Genomic DNA, 11,062 nt, shown 5'->3' with positions numbered 1-11,062 from the left:
CTTGTTTTCCTACTTTCGTCGAGGGGGAACGTCCCTTCTTCTTCGCCTATGAATATTTCTTTAGCCAATTGGACGTTACTTTTCCTTTTACTGCTTTCGAGACCGACTTGTTGTGGTCATGTAATATTGCTCCATCCCAGCTTCATCCGAATTCCTGGGGTTTTGTTAAAATATTTCAACTGCTTTGCCAAGAGTTAGGCGTAACACCTTCTGAAACTCTTTTCCTCTATCTTTTTGTCTCGGCCAAGCCCGGAGGTTCTTCCAAAAAGAAAGCTTCCTGGGTTTCTTTCAGATCGGCCCAGGGGCATAAAGTTTTTGCCATGTATGATGAGTCCTTTAAAGATTTTAAGAATTATTTCTTCCGAGTCCGTGCTGTTGAGGGGGTCCACCCCTTTTTTCTTGATGAGAATGACGAGCCTGCTTTTCCTCTAGAGTGGCAAAAGAATGTGAGAGTGTCACATTATACATGGGAGATGCTTAATGAGGTTGAGCGGGCTTTTGTAGTTGTTCTTGAAGATTTGTGGGGGGAACCACCCCATCTGGATACAAAAAGATTCTTGAGTGATCCATCTTTGGTTCGAACTGCTTTGGGTACTGTCTGACTTGTTTTTATACTTATTTCTGAGCTTTTCTTCTCCTATGTTATAACTCGTCATTTATGGTTGATTCTGTATTTTCAGAGATGTCGAAAAACAATGATTCCATGAAGGCCTACAAGAAGGCGAAGAAGGCTGCTGCTGCTCAAAACATCTCGGCCAAGGCGGCCAGAGAGGGATCTTCTCAAGTTCCTGTGAAGCCGCCCGTGCCAAGTTCTCCTGGGCCAAGGAAGGTGATCCCCACTCCTCGAGTTTGCCTGACTGATCCTCCACAGACTTCTGCCATTGCTTCTGGTGCTCCTCCCAACAAGAAACAGAAAACAATTGAGGCCTTTAACCTTGACGCCCCTGATTTTAATGCAATCGAATTCGTAGATCAGCAAATCGGTCCCTACGGTACCCTCCCCATGGATGATGTTTCAATCCTTCGCCATCTGGATTTTATGACCTGAAATAGTGTTAAAATGGCATATATGGGGACTGCCCTATACCGAACTGCTCAGAATCTTCCTCTCCATGCTACCAAGGAGTTTATGGAGGAGGCTAAATAGGAGTTCGACCGAATGAAGGGCCTGAAGGAAGAGCTTGAGGTAAAGGTAGCCAAGTTGGAGAAGGATCTGGAGAACGAAAAGGCAAGTTCCCTTGCTCTGGCAGCTTCTGTGCGGTTGGCCGAGGACACGGCATTGAGGCATAAGGACAGTTATGTGACATCTTATCGGGAGGTGGTGCGCCTGAGGGAGGAGTAGAGAGAATGCGCGATCTGATTACTCCGAGCTCCAAGGTCATCTTGTTGGCAGCGTAACTGCTACCTATGAGAGCTTGAGGGAGCAGGTTCGGATTATTGCTCCCGAGGCCGACCTTACTCTTTTCAGCCTGGATAATGTTGTGAAGGATAGTAAGATTGTCCCTGATGACCAGGATGATGATGATGTTGAACCTCCCCCTGTGTCTTCTGCCAAAGTGTCAGCCTCTTCAGTTCCTCCAATTGTGTCTGACCCGGATTGCCAGATTCTGAACCGGGATGATGGAACCGTGGATGCTGTCCCCATTCAGACTCGGCCTCCTTCTCCCCGTACTGATGCTGCCGGGAAGGCTCCCGATCTTAGCTGATTTCTCTTTGGATATTTGTGTAGTTGGCCCGGCTTGTGGGCTTTGAAACTCTTTATTTGTAGTTTGAATATTTTGCTGACTGTTGATATTCCTTTTGGTTGCTTGTTTAGCAACTTCTATCTTTAAAAAACAAGTAGCTTTTATGCTTTTGATCCTGACCCCAAAGCTTTATAATATTGTATTTCGTATCATGCTTGTTTGTCTTAGCATTTTTTGAAAATGTCGGAGCCTTCGGCCTCTTTGAATTGGGCTGGATCCTTTGTGGTCGTGAAGGGGTGGTTCCAACTTGTTTCTTGGTTTTCTTGCTTCTTGCTTGTATCTCTATCGATCCATAGCCGATTTCTTTGCGTTGGTCCTCTTTCCAGTTACTTTTGCAGTCCTCTGTCTTGGACCTTTGTTAGGTCTTTTTCAGAGACTACTTTATAACTCTTTTTGTAGGAGGTCGACTTCTTTATGTCGTCCTTTTCCAAGTTATTTTTGTAATCCTCTTTCTTGGACCTTTGTTAGGTCTCTTTCAGGGATTACTTTTGTTTGTAGGGGACCAACTTCGTTAGGTCGATCTCTTCTAAGTTATTTTTGTAATCCTCTTTCTTGGACATTTGTCGGGTATCTTTCAGGGATTACTTTTATAACTTGTTTGTAAGGGACCGACTTCGTTAGGTCGATTTCTTTCTAAGTTATTTTTGTAATCCTCTTTCTTGGACCTTTGTCAGGTCTCTTTCAGGGATTACTTTTATAACTTGTTTGTAGGAGACTGACTTCGTTAGGTCGATCTCTTCTAAGTTATTTTTGTAATCCTCTTTCTTGGACCTTTGTCAGGTCTCTTTCAGGGATTACTTTTATAACTTGTTTGTAGGAGACCGACTTCGTTAGGTCGATCTCTTCTAAGTTATTTTTGTAATCCTCTTTCTTGGACCTTTGTCAGGTCTCTTTCAAGGATTACTTTTATAACTTATTTGTAGGAGACCGACTTCGTTAGGTCGATCTCTTCTAAGTTATAGCAATTCCTCTTTATAGGGTTGGCCAGACCTCTTTCCAGGGATTTGCTGATAACTTGGGTTGACTTGGTCCGACTTCTTTAACGTCGACCAGTCTTTAAGTTATTATTTAGCAATCCATAAGACCTCGTCAGGTTCTTTTTCGGATCACTTTCGATAACTTCTTACATTATTCTGTGTTCATCTTTGCCGATTTGTAGAAGGTGGTTTCTGACTTTTTTTGGTCGACCTTTAGATGAATCGCATTTTCATCTTTATTGGTCTTCTATCGTGATCATGCAGTGAATCTATTTTTCACTTTCTGCCGATCTGTTGCTTTATAATCGGGCGATGAATGCTTCAGATTAATGCGTCTTGAGAATTTGTAGAATATCTAAAATATATTTTATTCAAAAGGAAATGCAAATATATACATGCGGGAGTTTTTCATCCCTTTCAGTCGAATAATTTCTGGATCTCAACTTGGTGCCTCATTAAAAAACCTTTTCAGGAAAAAGAGTGCACCCTATGACGAGATCTTCTAGCTATAGTACCTTCTTAGGTTTCATGTGTGCCATGATCTGGGAAGCTCTCGTCCATCGAGTTCGGACAGTCTGTGGTAGCCCTTTCCAAGTACTTCTGTAACTCGGTAGGGTCCTTTCCAGTTTGCTGCCAGCTTTCCTTCTCCAGGTCGAGTTGTTCCAATATCATTTCGGATTAGGATGAGATCATTCTCAGCAAAACTTCTTGGCACTACCCTTTGATTATATCTTGAAGCCATTCAGCGTTTTAGCGCTTCTTCCCTGATCTGAGCTCTTTCTTGGACTTCTGGAAGTAAGTCGAGCTCTTCTCTTTGAAGTTGAGAGTTGGCTTGTTCATTGTAGTGGACCACTCTAGGGGACCCTTCCTCGACCTCTACTGGGATCATTGCCTCCACTCCGTACGCTAATCGAAATGGTGATTCGTTTGTGGTAGAATGTGGTGTTGTTCGATATGCCCATAGGACTTGTGGAAGTTCTTCGGCCCAAGCTCCCTTTGCTTCTTGCAGTCTCTGCTTCAGTCCAGCCAATATGACTTTGTTGGCAGCTTCGGCCTGTCCATTGGCTTGAGGATGTTCGACGGAGGTGAACTGGTGTTTTATGTTCAAGTCGGCAGCTAGTTTTCTGAAACCTGCATCTGTGAATTGAGTGCCATTGTCTGTGGTGATGGAGTGCGGGACTCCGAACCTTGTGACAATATTTCTATATAAGAATTTTCGGCTTCATTGAGCAGTAGCGTTGGCTAGGGGCTCTTCCTCGATCCACTTTGTAAAATAGTCTATCCCAACTATGAGGAATTTGACTTGTCCCGATTCCTGAGGAAAGGGTCTGAGAAGGACGAGTCCCTATTTTGCGAATGGCCAAGGTGAAGTTACGCTGATGAGTTCTTCTGGCGGGGCAATGTGAAAATTGGCATGTTTCTGGCATGGGGGACATGTCTTTACAAACTCTGTAGCTTCTTTTTGTAGAGTTGGCCAGTAAAATCCCGTCCGGAGTACCTTTTTGGTGAGAGCTTGTGCTCCGAGATTATTACCACAAATGCCGCTGTGTACTTCCTCTAAAACTTCCCTTGTGTTAGAGGTCGGCACACATTTTAACAACGGTATTGAGATCCCTCTTTTATATAGGGTGTTGTTTATGATAGTGTAATACTGAGCCTCCCGCTTTAACCTCTTTGACTCCTTTTCATCTGTGGAGAGTGTTTCTGCTTTGAGGTAGTTAATTATGGGGGTCATCCATCCTTGGTCCTGACTTGTTATGGCTAGGACTTTTTCCTCTTCTGAAATTGACGGGTTCTGTAGCATTTCCTGGATGACGCTTCTATTGTTGCCCCCTGGTTTGGTGCTAGCTAGTTTCGAGAGTGCGTCAGCTCGGGCATTTTGTTCGCGGGTATGTGACAGATCTTATATTCCCCGAGTTGTCCGAGCTGTTCCTTGGTTTTATCCAAATACTTTTTCATGGTGGGATCTTTAGCTTGGTAGCTCCCTGTTATTTGTGAGGTGATTACTTGTGAATCGCTGAAGATGTTGAGTTTTTGAGCTCCAACCTCCTTAGCCAACTTCAAACCAGCTAGTAACGCCTCATATTCCGCCTGGTTGTTTGAGGCCGGGAACCCAAATTTGAGGGAACGCTCAACTTGGGTTCCTTGGTTGCTTTCTATTATCACACCTGCGCCGCTTCCGGTCTTATTCGAGGAACTGTCCACGTAGAGATTCCATTCTGTGGGGGTTTCCAGGGTATCTGTGAATTTCGCAATAAAGTCAGCCAAGTACTGTGATTTGATGGTTGTCCGAGCTTCATATTGGAGGTCGAACTCAGACAACTCGACTGCCCATTGTAAAATTCTGCCTGCTAGATCTGTTTTCTGCAATATCCCTTTTATGGGCTGGTCGGTTCGAACCTTAATGGTGTGAGCCTGGAAGTATGGGCGAAGTCGTCGAAATGTCAGTATGAGAGTGTAGGCAAACTTTTCTATTTTTTGGTAGTTTAGCTTGGATCCCTGCAGCGCTTTACTAATGAAGTATACAGGTTGTTGTCCTTTGTCGTCCTCCCAAACCAGTGCTGAGGCTACTGCCCGACTTCCTACCGCAAGGTACAATGTGAGTGGTTCTTCCTTTCGTGGTCGAGTTAGAATAGGTGGTTGTCCTAGGAAGTTTTTGAAATCCTGGAAGGCTTGCTCACATTCCTTTGTCCATTCAAAATTTTTTCCTTTCCTTCAAGTGGCGTAGAAGGGGAGAGATCTTATCGCTGATCCCGCTAAGAATCTGGATAAGACTGCCAATCTCCCGTTGAGTTGTTGTACCTCTCTGACACAAGTTGGGCTCTTCATGTTGAGTATGGCCTAGCATTTGTCTAGATTCGCTTCAATTCCTCTTTGTGTGAGCATGAAACCCAAGAATTTGTCCGCTTCTACTGCAAAGGTGCATTTTGCGGGATTGAGTCGCATGTCGTGCCTCCTTATAGTGTCGAACACTTGAGCCAGGTCGGACAATAATGTCTCTTCGCTTTGTGTCTTTATCAACATGTCGTCCACATAGACTTCCATGATTTTTCTGATGTGATCTGAGAAGACTTTATTCATTAGCCTTTGATAAGTAGCTCCCGCATTCTTCAGACCGAAAGGCATCACAATGTAGCAGTAATTTGCTTTTGGCGTCAAAAATGAGGTCTTTTCTTGATCTAGTGGATACATGGGGATTTGGTTGTATCTGAAATATGCATCCATAAACGAGAGGTATCTATATCCGGAGGAAGCATCTACCAGAGCGTCGATACTTGGGAGTGGGTAAGGATCTTTTGGGCAGGCTTTGTTGAGGTCGGTGTAGTCGGTGCACATTCGCCACTTCCCATTTGATTTTTTCACCAAGACGACGTTAGCTAGCCATAGTGGGTACTTGACTTCTCTTATGAATCCTGCCTCCAGTAGTTCTTGTACCTATTCTTCTACAACTTGGGATCGCTCTGGCCCAAGTTTTCTTCGTCTCTGCTGTACCGGCCGAGATCCTGGATAGACCGCCAATTTGTGACACATTAGCTTGGGGTCTATGCCTGGCATGTCTGCAGCTTTCCATGCAAAGAGATCGACATTATCTCACAAGAACTGTACTAGTAATTCCTTTCCATCTCCTTTCAGGATCGTGCCAATATTAGTCATTTTGTCCGAGGTGTCTCCGATCTGAACTTTCTCTATTTCACCTTCGGGCTGTGGACGGAGTTCTTCTCGTCTCTGGACTCCACCAAGCTCAATTGTATGGAACTCTTCTCCTCTGCCTCTGAGGTTTAGACTTTTGTTATAACAGTGGCGTGCCATCTTTTGATCTGCTTTTATTGTGGTTATCCCCTCTGTAGTTGGGAATTTCATGCATAGATGTGGAGTTGAGACTATTGCGCCGAGTTGATTTAGTGTTGTCCGACCTATTAGGGCATTGTAGGCTGAACTCACGTCGACCACAATGTAGTCTATCTTGAGTGTTCTGGATTGGTTCCCTTTTTTGAAGGTTGTGTGTAGCGACACGTATCCCAGTGGTTGTACTGGGGTATCTCCCAGTCCGAACAGGCTGTTCGGGTATGCTCTAAGCTCCTTTTCTTCTAAGCCGATTTTGTCGAAGGCTGTTTTGAATAAGATGTCGGCAGAACTCCCTTGGTCTATTAATGTGCGGTGGAGATTGGCGTTTGCTAGTATGATGGTGATGACAATGGGATCGTCGTGTCCTGAGATGATACCGGATGCGTCTTCTTTGGTGAACGTGATCGCAGGGATGTCGGGTGCTTCCTCCTTTCCTTCGACATGATATACTTCTTTGAGGTATCTTTTGTGGGATGATTTGGATATTCCACCTCCTGCAAATCCTCCATGTATCATATGGACATGTCTTTCTGGCGTACGAGGTGATCGCTCTGCTCGTCCGACATCTTCATCTCTTTGTCTTTTTCTTTGCTCATCATCTCGGGTGGCCAGATACCGATTTAGTTTTCCTTCTCTTACTAATTTTTCTATGATGTTTTTTAAGTCGAAGCTTCGATGGTGGAATGCTTTCGGACCCGATGATATTCACAGTATTCGTTCCGATTTCCTCCTCCTCTTTTGTCTTTGAGTGGTCGAGCTGGGGGTATCTTTTCTGTGTTACAGACTTCTTTGTAAATATCCACAAGGGACACCCGAAGAGGGGTGTAATTATGATACTTTTTTATTTTTTCGCCTGTTCGATCTTCTTTCTTCTTGGATTCTTTATCTCGGTAGGTGAAACCAGATTTTGAGGCTTCTCCAAGTCGGGAATTTTCTTCCATGTTGATGTACTTCTCTGCCCGCTCTTGCACCTCGTCTAGAGATGTGGGGTATTTCTTTGATATAGATTGGCTGAACGGTCCCTCTCGTAGGCCATTGATGAGGCCCATGACGGCAGCCTCTGTTGGCAAGCTTTGTATGTCTAAGCATGTTTTGTTGAATCTTTCCATGTAGTTGCGAAGACTTTCCCGATCTCCTTGCTTGATACCCAGCAGACTGGGAGCGTGCTTAGCCTTGCCTTTTTGGATGGAGAATCTGGCCAGAAACTTTTTGGCCAGGTCGTCGAAGTTTGAGAGGGACTTCGGAGGTAGGTTGTCAAACCATCTAATTGCTGTCTTTGTGAGAGTCGTTGGAAAAGCTTTGCAGCGAACGGCATCTGAAGCGTCGGTGAGGTACATTCTGCTTCTGAAGTTGCTGAGATGATGGTTGGGATCTGTGGCGCCATCATACAAAGTCATATCCAGAAGTTTGAAGTCTTTAGAGATTTTAGTCTTCATGATTTCCCTAGTGAATGGATCTTGATCCTTGCGAGAGTTGTCCTCAGGGGTGGTCCGGGTAGCCTTTGCTTTGAGATCGGCTTCAAGTTGTAGGAGTTTATCTTCCAATTCTCGACGTCGCCTTACCTCTCTTTGTAGATCCTTGCCAACTTCTTGCTGATACTGGCTTTCTTTTTCGAGTTGCTTTAGGCGATCTTGAAGTGCTTCTATTACTCCCGGATGTGATGAGTTTTTGTCTCCGTTAGATTCTGGAGTATCCTTTGGTGTGGCATCCGTATTTTTGTGCGGCGTTCTGTCCTCTAGATCTGAGTTGTGGTCGTTGTCATGGTCGTCCACCATGGTGATGGGATGACTTCCAGGTTCCCCGGCAACGGCGCCAATGTTTCGAGGGATACCTGAAACTGTAGGCCGATCTCGGATGAGATCTTCTGTACTGGTCGGAGATGACGTGTCCCGCTGGCTGGTGGCGGCCGGAGCTATTGTGTCCGACTTGTTGGATTGGCTTCACTTCTGATCCTTGGTCACCGGAGGGTGGGGGGTACCTGCAAGAGACTCTGATGCTTAAGTTAGCACGGGTATTAAGCAGGTTTATTGTAGAATCAGAGTATGAGTTATACCTGGGTGCTCCAGTGTATTTATAATGGTTGTAGAGTGACCTTTCTAGATAAGATAAGTTAGTTATCTTATCTTATCTTATCTTTGGGTAAGGTCAGCTTATCTTCAATGGAACCGCCCTTCTTTCTGTAGGCTTAGGCTGCCTTTGGATTGGGCTGTGTTCCTTTGTTTGGGCCTTCTTGGGCCTTCCTGTCGATTTGGCCGACCTCTTTTATAAAGAGGTCGGATAGTCTGACCTGAAGAGGTCGGTCGCTTTGTCTCCAATCATTCCAGGTCGGATAGCTCGACCCAGGGTATGAACACTTACCATTCAGCCCATTTGCAGATATCTTTTGTTTGATGTTGGGCTGTTGCAACACTTGTTTTTGGCCTGCATCACTTATCAAAAATAATCAAAACTAATTGGGTGATTAGCCCACTAATCAAATGTTTGTCATCATCAATTTTATTAATTAATTTCTTAACTCAACAATCTCCCCCTTGATGACAAACATGATTTAAGCAATAATCAAAAGGAAATGAGTTTGAGTTAGGTTTAGAAACTCCCTTTGATTTTTGTCAATTGCTTTTATGTTGCTCCCCCTTTCCTTTTCAAGATTAGCTCCCCCTAAATTTATGTTTTCCTCTTTGTACCTGTTTTACATTATACTTAAAGAGAACATAATAAAGAGCTATACACATTTTTCTTGCCCAAGGGATATCACACAAGCAACCTCATATTATCAGCCCAACATTAAACTAATATTAGCAGCCAAAAGATTAATCAGACAAAAAACACAAAAGAGTCATAGTAGCTGCAGCAATGCCAAAAAATTTCCTAGGACACATTTACCATCCTATTGCTATTACTCCCCTTTTTTGTCATCAAGGGCAGACAATAAGCATGATCAACAAAAACAATGTCTTGAATCCTGTAGAAAAGAGTTAGTTCACAGTGCAAAGTACTAACTAAACTACCAAAAGTGCAGCAGTATTTAGAGTTATTACAGTCATCCAAAATGAAACAGTTCAAAAGTAGCAAAAGAAAAACAGAGTTCATGAACCAAAAAGAGAGCAGCAGCAGTTTTCATGAGACAATTTCTAGGCATCAGAACCATTCCCTTCCGAATTAGCTTCCTCTTCAACATCAGTGGCAGGGTCTTCATCCTTTTAAAGGTTATCGATGAAGGACATGAACACAACCACTCGATCCCTTGATTTCTTTAGGAAATTCTCATGCTTGCTGGCTAGCTTCCTTTGTTCCTTGCTCATGGCAATCAAATAGTTTGATTGGGAGACAAACTCCTGAACAACATCTTTGACCACATTCAGCAGAGCAAATTTCTTCCCAGTAGATACGGATGTACCCTCATTGGAAAGAGAACGAGATTCCTCAGGAACAAAGTCATCATCTTCATCATCTAAGACCACCCTTTCAAATCGAGTGGGTCCTTTGTTCTGTTTCACTAAACCACCCCCTTTTATGTATGAATGTCTATTTTGATATTCTTCATTGATCAAGTCAACACCAAAATACTCAAATATACAAGTTAGAAACATGCCCTAAGGAAGTGCTTTGTCCTTTTCACTCCTAATAGAGTCAAACATATATCTAACCATCAAGTATGCAAATGAAATTTCAGTTTTGGTGAGAAGGGCATATAAAACAAGAGTATCAGTGTAGGAAACCCTCTGATATGAAACACTCTGAGGAAGAATAATGTGGTTGACCATTCGGTGCAACTGAGCACGCTCATACCCTAGGACTTTGTGAGTGGGTGTAATGCCATCTATTAAAGAAACATGTTCACAAATGTGAGCCAATACATCATGATAAGAAATTCCAACACCTTCATCCCACTTAACCGAAGTGTAAGCACAAGGCCCAACATCAGTATACTTCAAAGCATCACTGATAGTTTCATTGTTTAAAACTATGTCTCGGCCCTTTACATATGAGTGAGCAGTGCCTTCATGATAAGTCATGTTGGCATAAAATTCTTTGACCAGTAAAGGGTAATCAGGCTTTTTGATATCAAAAAGATGATTCCAGTCCATAAAAATCAAGTTGTCAACGAATGGAAAACCTTTTCTTTTCAAGGAAGACAAATCATCTAGAAAAGATGGACACAGGGTACGATATTGGAAAACCCCCTCATAAAATCATTGTTCATGGCAGATTTGAATCTATAAGGGTTATAGTTCGAATGAGAAGTCAAAAAATGAGCTTTGTGATCAAAAGGGCCAATGTCTGGCTCTTTAACTAACTTAAGAGGAACTCGAGTTTTACCTCTTTGAGAACGTAATGGAACAGACCTAGACTTTGGTTGTGTGGACTCAGGTGGAGGTTCAGGTGCGGCTGGTCGCTTCCCCTTGGATGAACTTGGTTTCGACGACTGGTGCACGAATTGTGAATCACACTTTTCACAACTCGTACCGCTAACCAGCAAGTGCACTGGGTCGT

The sequence above is a fragment of the Arachis hypogaea genome, chromosome 18 (genome assembly GCF_003086295.3).
Source record: "Arachis hypogaea cultivar Tifrunner chromosome 18, arahy.Tifrunner.gnm2.J5K5, whole genome shotgun sequence".
NCBI classification, from domain to species: domain Eukaryota; kingdom Viridiplantae; phylum Streptophyta; class Magnoliopsida; order Fabales; family Fabaceae; genus Arachis; species Arachis hypogaea.
The sequence above is the reverse complement of the archived record's forward strand: the minus strand, read 5'-3'. Positions refer to the sequence as shown.